We start from the raw sequence: 9,776 nt of genomic DNA, 5'->3' as shown, positions 1-9,776 counted from the left end.
ACTGCTTGGCGAAAGTCAATGTGCCCATCCCAAAAAAGCGCAAGCTTGGACCAAAGACCGTGGACTGCGTTAATTTGGGTTACGCTAGAAACAACGTTGGCTATAGATTTCTAGTAGTGAAACCTGAGGTACCTGATGTGGATGTCGGTACAATTATGGAGTCGAGGTATGCTACATTCTTTAAGGATATTTTTCCCATGAGAGATATGCAAAGCACTTTTAGACAGGAATCTGAGGGAACTCCTGAGCCTGCCATTCCTATGGAATATTATGAACACACACATGATGATAATCCTGAGGAGGATGACGAGGAAACCCTTGGTAGGGGCAAGAGACAAAGGACTGCAAAGACCTTCGGTGATGATTTCTTCGTATACCTCGTGGATGATAATCCCACTTCTATTTCAGAAGCGTATGCGTCTCCAGATGCTGATTACCGGAAAGCTGCGGTCCGTAGCGAGATGGATTCCATCATGGCTAATGGGACATGAGAAATTATTGATCGTCCCTATGTTTGCAAACCATTGGAATGCAAGTGGGTGTTCAAAAGGAAGCCTAGGTCCGATGGTACGATTGAAAAGTACAAGACTAGGCTTGTGGCCAAGGGCTATACCCAGAAAGAAGAATAAGATTTCTTTCATACTTATTCACCTGTGGCTAGACTGACCACCATTCGAGTACTACTCGCATTGGCGGCCTCGCATAGCCCTCTCGTTCATCAAATGGGCGTTAAGACGGCTTTCCTGAATGAAGAGCTAAACGAGAAAATCTATATGCAACAGCCAGATGGCTTTGTGATAGAAGGTTAGGAAGGAAAGGTGTGTAAGTTGTTGAAATCTTTATATGGTCTGAGACAAGCACCTATGCAATGGCATGAGAAGTTTAATACAGCTCTGACATCTGTTGGCTTCGTTGTTAATGAAGCTGACAAATGTGTATACTATCGCCATGGTGGGGGCGAAGGAGTTATATTGTGCTTGTATGTTGACAACATACTGATATTTGGAACCAACCTCAAAGTGTTTGAGGAGGTTAAGTATTTTCTGTCTCAAAACTTTGAGATGAAGGATCTTGGGGTTGCTGATGTTATCTTGAACATCAAGCTTTTGAGAGATAATGAGGTGGGATTATACTTCTGCAATACCACTATGTTGAGAAGATTTTGAGTCGCTTTGGATATTCAGACTGCAAAATTTCTCAAACACCATATGACCCTAGTGTGCTGATTCAAAAGTTCAAAGCACAACTATAGATCAATTGAGATTGTCTCAAATTATTGGTTCACTTATGTATCTAGCTAGCGCAATGAGGCCTGGCATCACGTTTGCTGTGAGCAAAGTTAGCCGGTTTGTTGCAAACCCAGGCGATGTTCGTTGGCGTGCTGTTGAAAGAATTATGCGCTACCTGAAAGGTACACTTCACTATATGGGATACCCATCGGTACTTCAAGGGTATAGTGATGCGAATTGGATCTCTGATGCTGATGAGATGAAGGCCACTACTGGGTATATATTTACTCTTGGAGGTGGTGTTGTTTCCTGGAAGTCTTGCAAGAAAACGATCTTAACGAGATCGACAATGGAAGCAAAATTAACACCATTAGACACATCTGGTGTCGAAGGAGAATTTCTTCGAGATCTTTTGATGGACTTACCTATGGTTGAGAAGCCGGTTCCGGCTATCCTTATGAACTACGATAATCAGACAGTTATTGTCAAAGTGAAGAGTTCGAATGATAATATGAAGTCCAACAAACATATAAGAATGAGATTGAAGTCTCTCAGACGTTTGAGAAACTTCGGAGTGATAGCGTTGGATTACATCCAAACGGCTAAGAATCTGGCAGATCCCTTTACTAAAGGGCTATCACGTGTTGTGATAGATAGTGCATCGAGGGAGATGGGTATGAGACCCACATGAGTTGCCACGGCAGTAACCCAACCTATATGATCGGAGATCCCGTGAAGTAGGACGTGGGAAAACAAACCAGTGGTGAACTGATGAGAGTAACTTTACAAACCAACTCCGTTGGAGATGCAATGCTCTCGGATATTGTATGGTAGGATGACTACTGTCTTAATGTGTTCTAAAGCTTTTGTGTAAGCAAGATGGTGTCCTACAGAGCGATCTTTGGAGGAACACACCTATATGAGCCTGACTGTTGGTCATAGTCTATGAGATTGGGGTGATCTCTAGTAAACTCATGAATAGGCCAGGAGTGTGACTTATATGCTCCACCCGAGGGGTTAGCCTTCGGTAGCCTAGTACTAGTAAGACTTGTGGTGAAGCTTCTTTACGCCAAACTGACAATTCAAGGCATAGTCCATTGTTCAGTTGTAAAGGGGTGTAGCTACTTGTTATAGGTGAAGCTCAACCTTAACAGGTCTTCACTGAAATGCTGGTATATTAAAACAGTGATTGGAACGAGGGAACACGATGTGCCCTTGAGATCTGATGGGGGATTGTTGAAATTGGTGGTGGGCTTTAGGCCCACAAGAGAATTTCAGAAATTTCCAAGGGCCCATGTAGGTGGTGGCATGACAAGGTGGTGGTGGGAAGTTTAGTCCCACCCCGCTAGTGGAGAAGGAGTTGGATCCCCTTTATAAGGGTCTCTCTTCTACATGCTATTGGAGAGTGAGAAGAGAAGAGGCCCTCGCGAACTCCTCCTCCGCCGCCCGCCTCACGACGTCATGCCGCGCCGCGGCTTGCGGGAATGAGCCGAGCCGAGCTCATACCTACGCGCTTATTTTTGGCAGTCAGGAACGGAGAATATGTAAAGAATGCGCCACGATCTGAGGCGTTGGATTGTGGGCTATCACCGACTCAGACGTGGGTTGAGCCCAGGTCTCTCTGATACGTCCAAAATGTATCTATAATTTTTGATGGTTTTGATAATTGTTTTTATATTAAGTTTATGTTTTTATATTAAGTTTATGCTTTTGATAATTGTTTTTATATTAAAATTTATGATTTATTTGGACTAACCTACTAATAGTTGCAAAAGTGCACAATGTTCTTGTTTTACACTTTGACGTGTAGGAACTATCAAAAATAGAAGAGGAAACCTTGTTGGAGTGGGACTCTAACTTCCGTGAAATCTGTCCCCCCTATAGATTTTAGAGATCGTATGTTCCCGTCTCGAAGATGACGTCAAATGAAAACATAACAGATGTCAAAGTTGTTGGGATCTTTATGCTGATAATTCCAGACATAAACTTCGGCCCATTTGGAGTTCGGACCCTTCAGGAAAGCCCGTTTTACTGAAGGAAAAATATGTGATTATAGGATTACGGGAATCTGTGACGTGATTGAGTCCAACTCTTACCATATTAGATGGATTCAGCCAAGACACGACTTGGGGACCTCATTAGAGCTGAGACGGGTTCCTAGAAAGGTTCTAGAGGTGCCAAGAGCCCTTGGATCAAAGGGGCATCCATCGGTGGGCCAAGGATGATCCTCCCGACTCATATAAGGAGATGAAAAACCTGATTTCTGGGCAGCCACCAAGAGCTACCAGATTTCCTCCTCCTACGCAGCCTCCTTGGGGTGGAGAACTACCTCCATACCAGCACCATCTCCAAGGAAGAAGGGGGGCCAAGGGCCGCCGCCGTGGCCGCCGTCTCCTCTCCGGGCTGCACCTCTCCATCAACCTCTTGCTCACCATGGCCATGTGTGAGTAGTCTCCCTCGGGGCTGAGGTCTTATACGTGTAGCTATGTGGCCATCTCTCTCTCCCATGATGTGATCTTGATTTTGATCATAGGCTATGTTAATCTAGGGTGATCCCATGATATTTCCCCTTCTTCTATGTATTGGATTGATGTACTAACTTGATCTTATCTAGTATAATCCCCGAGACCATGGTGAAAGCGGTCTATTGGACATGGATTAGAAGAATATTTTCATGAGTGATTTCCTCTTTTGTGAATTGATTGAAGATTGAGAGTCTCTTGGTGCTTGTCTTTGACTATCCTTGTATGTTGTGGTGATTGTTGTACTCTCTTTGGATGGCAGCGGTGACATTGAAAATCCATAGATGAGAACTATGAACTCTGAGGTGTGCTTTTGTAGCCCTACATAATTCTCGTCCTCTCTTGATCACAAAGGAATGACCTCCAAGTACGTCTCCATTGCATGTTTTAGTGGAAATATCATGTGATTAGATTATGTTAATGTTGTTGGGAGTTGCCACTAGTAAAAGTATGAAGCATAGGCCTTGTTTTCCACCATTGAACACCGTTTACTTTCAGTTTTGTTTCATGTTTGCTTGCTGCCATTTTTATTTCATATTTATATTACCTTCTTTTACCATCCATATCACTTGCCTTCTAACATCTCTTCGCCAAACTAGTGCACCTATACAACAGACAATTGTATTAGGTGTGTTGGGGACACAAGAGACTTCTTGTATCTTAATTGCACGGTTGCTTGAGAGAGACCATCTTCAACCTCTACTTTCCTAAGTTCGATAAACCTTAGGTCATCCACTTGAGGGAAATTGTTGTTGTCCTACAAACCTATGCACTTGGAGGGCCAACATAGTCTACAAGAATAGAAGCATACATAGACATCACTCTCCACCCAACCGCCTATATAAGGAGGGCTAACACCGACCCTAGCTGTCACGAGATCAGATTGCCTCTGCCTTACGCGCTCGTTCCTTTGCTGCTGTTGTCGCCTGCGACTCCATCCCGTCCGCCGCGTACACGGTCGATGGGAGAGCAGGTCTCCAAAACCCCGTCTCTCCGGTTCCTGTATGGGAGAGAGGCGAATAGGTTTTTGGGAAGAGACTACGCGACTGCTCGCCTCCGATCCACTACTTCCTCCATGTCTGCGTTGTCTCTGTCATCACCATGTCCACCGACGCCGAACGTGCCACCGTCGAGAAGACCAAGGCCGACAAGAAGGCCGTCGAGGACGCTGCTGATGCCGCCACCGTTGCGGCAGCTTCTGCATGGCCTACTCGAGGGTATAATGCGTTTATCCCTCTCCTGATTATTTCCATATTAGCAGTACCAGCATCATGTATAGATTTGTCTACTACTTGCGTAGTACGTGCTTGTTTAGATCAGCATCGGTATGTCGTTAACTCTGTCAATGACATGCTAGTCATCTACTTATGGATTAAATTAGTCAAAAAATTGCCTATTTACTCAGCATGGTATGCATGCGGCCATCCAGAATCTGCACGGCTGGAGCCAAAGGAGACTCGGGAATGTAACGCGTGAGCTTGAGAAAACACGTAGGAAACTAGATCATCTAATCTAGACTGATGATGACCAATATGAAATAAGAATGTTGTGCGACAACATGAACGAGTTTCTCTACCAGCACTAGTAGAAAAAGGGCATTTAGCCCCGGTTCGGTTGGGCCATTAGGCCCGGTTCTCGAACCGGGACTAATGCTAGACCCGGTTCGGCCCCGAACCAGGCCTAATGGCCTTCCACGTGGCGGGGCTGGGAGCGAGGGGGGAGGGGTATTAGTCCCGGTTCGTATTACGAACCGGGGCTATTTCATCGCTGCTTTTTGAGCAATTTTTGGGTTTAGGGTTTTGCACTAAATTGGATGGGCTATTTTGTTGCCCCTTCTTTTCCCATTTATTTGTTACATATATATTGCACATCATCACGAATATATTACACCATCTCATCCGTCGTGCTTTGGCTAACATATTTACAAATTTTTCAACAATTTCTGACTTCATTTGGTATTTTTCGTGCATTTACTTTATTTTTTTGAGCTAGTTGACCCTCAAATTGAGAAGCACTACAAATGAACTCTGAAAATGTTGAAAGTTGGCATGGTATCATCATTTCACCCACATAGCATATGCTAAAAAGTTGAGAGGGTTACGACAAAAACTGGATGCACTACGTGTACAAAACGGTCAATCTCTCTCGAAGTATCAGGGTTTCGAACGAGAACTCGTCCGTTACAAAGGGATTTCATTTTTTGAACTTATTTGAAATCCATACTTTTTGTGTGTTCAAAATGCACCATTCAAAGGCACATCACAAATTTTCAACAATTTCTGACTTCATTTGGTATTTTTCGTGCATTTACTTTATTTTTTTGAGCTAGTTGACCCTGAAATTGAAAAGCACTACAAATTTTCATATCCTATGAATTGATCAAGAAACCATAAATTAACTATGATATATATATATATATATATATTCTCCCACAGTTTTGCAAATATGCAATAAGCTAGACATATTGCATATTGCTATCCAATGGAACGTAGAAAGATCACTATAGCTATCCAATGGAACCTACAGAGATCACTAGCTATATACAATTTTCATAACTATGACATATCATATTGCTATCCAATGGAACCTACAGAGATCACTAGCTATATGCAATTTTCATAACCTTGGATCAAAGAACGCCGCATAAAATTGTTTCACTACAACTAAAGAGAAATTGATCTTTATAGGATTCCAAAATGTAACATATAGCTATCGATCCTATGAATTGATCAAGAAACCCTCAATTAACTATCCAATGGAACATATATAGAAACTGCATATTGCTATCCAATGGAACCTAAAAAATCACTATATATATGCAACTTTCATAACCTTGGATCGAAGAAAGCCTCAAAACATACCTCGCCCATTGGAAGATCAAGAAATGGTGTTTGAAACATAGTTGGATGATGGCAACACCTCGTTGATTGGCCGTGTACTCCAGATCAAGCCCCAAGAACTTCTCATGATCCACTGCGGCGTCAAGCCACTCCTTGAACTGTCTAAGAAAATGCAAAAACTCCCTGCTCTCGTTCGTGTACACGACATCGAGCTTGGTCTTGCCATGTGAGAGCACCTCTCCGAAGCGAGTTGGCATGGTGGAAGAAGAGAAGGGAAGAAGAGAGGCGAAGAATAGAGCGAGAGAGGAGAAGAACAGAGCGAGAGAGGAGAAGAACAGAGAAATGGCGACAAACTTTGCTTCGGTTGTGCTTTTGGGAAGCGGGATGCAAACCGTTTGGGCCTTTAGTCCCGGGTTGAGCCACCAACCGGGACTAAAGGGGGATACCAACGGTTTCCACCACTACGGAAGGCCACGTGTCAGACCTTTAGTCCAGGGTTGAGCCACCAACCGAGACTAAAGGGGGACACGAACGGTTGCCACCACCGCGACACACCACGTGTCAGTTGCTGGATCTTTAGTCCCGGTTTTTGGCGTGAACCGGGACTAATGCATCGAACCGAACCGGGGCTATTGCTCCGCTAGGCCCTGGTAGCTCGAACCGGGACCAATGCCTGGCATTGGTCTAGGTTTTACTTGGACCCGAGGCTAATGGGATTTGGGGCTCCGGCCGAAAGCGCCTCATTTTCTACTAGTGCAGGAAGAATTAGTTTGTTGTAGCATTCATGCATCGATTGGCTAAAGGAGGGGGCCGTAATATAAAGTTCTTCCATAACATATCGAATTGGCGAGCATGTAGAAATAAAATCTCGAAAGTGAAAGATAGCGACGGTGTTTGGCAATCTACGCTCTCGGTTACGGAGCTAATGGCTTCATCCTTCTTCAAGGAACATTCACACGTGACCCATCTCTAAATGTTGGTCTCATAGAGAAGAAGGTGACGGATGAGATGAGTGGCGAAGCCACATATATGTTGTGTAGTCAAATGACTACACAACTTTGTGAAAAAAAGCATCACGTATAAGCATAAATTATGCAAAAAATATAAAATCTATAGAAATACATATATATTGACTATAAAATATTGAGTTGACTACACATAATTACAGTCTTGGCACCGCTACTAGATGAGATGAATGAAACACCGTCACTAACAAAATTACAGATGCATTGTTCCAAATAGGACCACTAAAGGCTCCAGGGACAGATGGGTTCCCAGCAAGGTTTTATCAAAGAAATTGGGCTGTTTTGAAGGATTCTCTGGTTACTGTGGCAAGGTATTTTTCACAACTGAATACATGCACTAGTAGAAAAGAGGGCTTTGGTCTAGGGTCTGAAATCCCATTAGTCCCGCTTCACTTATAAACCGGGACCCATGGGGGCATCGGTCCCGGTTCGTGAGGCCAGGGCGCCGGCCGGGCATCGTGGGCCATTGGTCCCGGTTTGTTTCACCCCTTTGGTCCTGGTTCCGTACACGAATCGGGACCAGTCGGCCGACAACCGTTCTGTTGGAAATATGCCCTAGAGGCAATAATAAAATGGTTATTATCATATTTCCTTGTTCATGATAATCGTCTATTGTTCATGCTATAATTGTATTAACAGGAAACAGTAATACATGTGTGAATAAATAGATCACAATGTGTCCCTAGCAAGCCTCTAGTTGGCTAGCTCGTTAGTCAATAGATGATCATGGTTTCCTGATCATGGGCATTAGATGTCATTGATAACGGGATCACATCATTGGGAGAATGATGTGATGGACAAGACCCAATCCTAAGCATAGCACTAGATCGTATTGTTCGTATGCTAAAGCTTTTCTAATGTCAAGTATCTTTTCCTTCGACCGTGAGATTGTGCAACTCCCGGATACCGTAGGAATGCTTTGGGTGTATCAAACGTCACAACGTAACTGGGTGACTATAAAGATACACTATGGGTACCTCCGAAAGTGTCTGTTGGGTTGGTACGAATCGAGATCGGGATTTGTCACTCCGTGTGACGGAGAGGTATCTCTGGGCCCACTCTGTAGAACATCATCATGAGCTCAATGTGACTAAGGAGTTAGTCACACGATGACGTGCTACGGAACGAGTAAAGAGACTTACCGGTAACGAGATTGAACAAGGTATAGGTATACCGACGATCGAATCTCGGGCAAGTTCTATACCGACAGACAAAGGGAATCTTATACGGGATTGATTGAATCCTTGACATCGTGGTTCATCCGATGAGATCATCGTGGAGCAAGTGGGAGCCACCATGGGTATCCAGACCCTGCTGATGGTTATTGGCCAGAGAGGTGTCTCGGTCATGTCTGCCTGTCTCCCAAACCCGTAGGGTCTACACACTTAAGGTTCGGTGACGCTAGGGTTATAGGGAATTGTTATACGAGGTTACCGGAAGTTGTTCGGAGTCCCGGATGAGATCCTGGACGTCATGAGGAGCTCCAGAATGGTTCGGAGGTAAAGATTCATATATAGGACGGATGGTTTCGGACACAGGAAGTGTTTCGGGCATCACCGGTAACGTACTGGGACCACCGGGACCACCGGAGGTGGCCCCAGGGGTCTACCGAAGGGGGGCAACGACCTCGGGAGGTAAGGTGGGCCAAGTGGGGGAGGGAACCAGCCCCTAGGTGGGCTGGTGCGCCTCCCCACTCAGCCCAATGCGCAGGGGAGAGGGAAGGGGGGGCAAACCCTAAGCCAGGTGGGCCTAAGGCCCACCAGGGGTGCGCCACACCCCTCCTTCCCCCCTTGGCCGCCGCACCAGCCCCCATCTAGGGCTGCCGCCCCCCCCCCCAGCAGAGGGAAACCCTCAAGGGGGCGCAGCCCCTCCCTCTCCCTATATATAGTAGGCACTTTTGGCCATTGGAGATGAGACTTTCGCCTCTCCCTCGGCGCAGCCGTGCCCTTCTTCCTCCTCCCCTCTGCCGGTGCTTGGCGAAGCCCTACCGGGAGACCTCGTCTCTCCATCGACACCATGTCGTCGTGCTGCCGGAGTTCTTCCCCAACCTCTCCCTCCTCCTTGATGGATCAAGGTGCGGGAGACGTCACCGGGCTGCACGTGTGTTGAACGCGGAGGTGTCGTAGTTCGGCACTAGATCGGAATCGCTGCGAGTACGAC

Source organism: Hordeum vulgare, chromosome 4H (assembly GCF_904849725.1).
Source record: "Hordeum vulgare subsp. vulgare chromosome 4H, MorexV3_pseudomolecules_assembly, whole genome shotgun sequence".
In the NCBI taxonomy this organism is placed as follows: domain Eukaryota; kingdom Viridiplantae; phylum Streptophyta; class Magnoliopsida; order Poales; family Poaceae; genus Hordeum; species Hordeum vulgare.
This window is presented reverse-complemented; position numbering follows the sequence as displayed.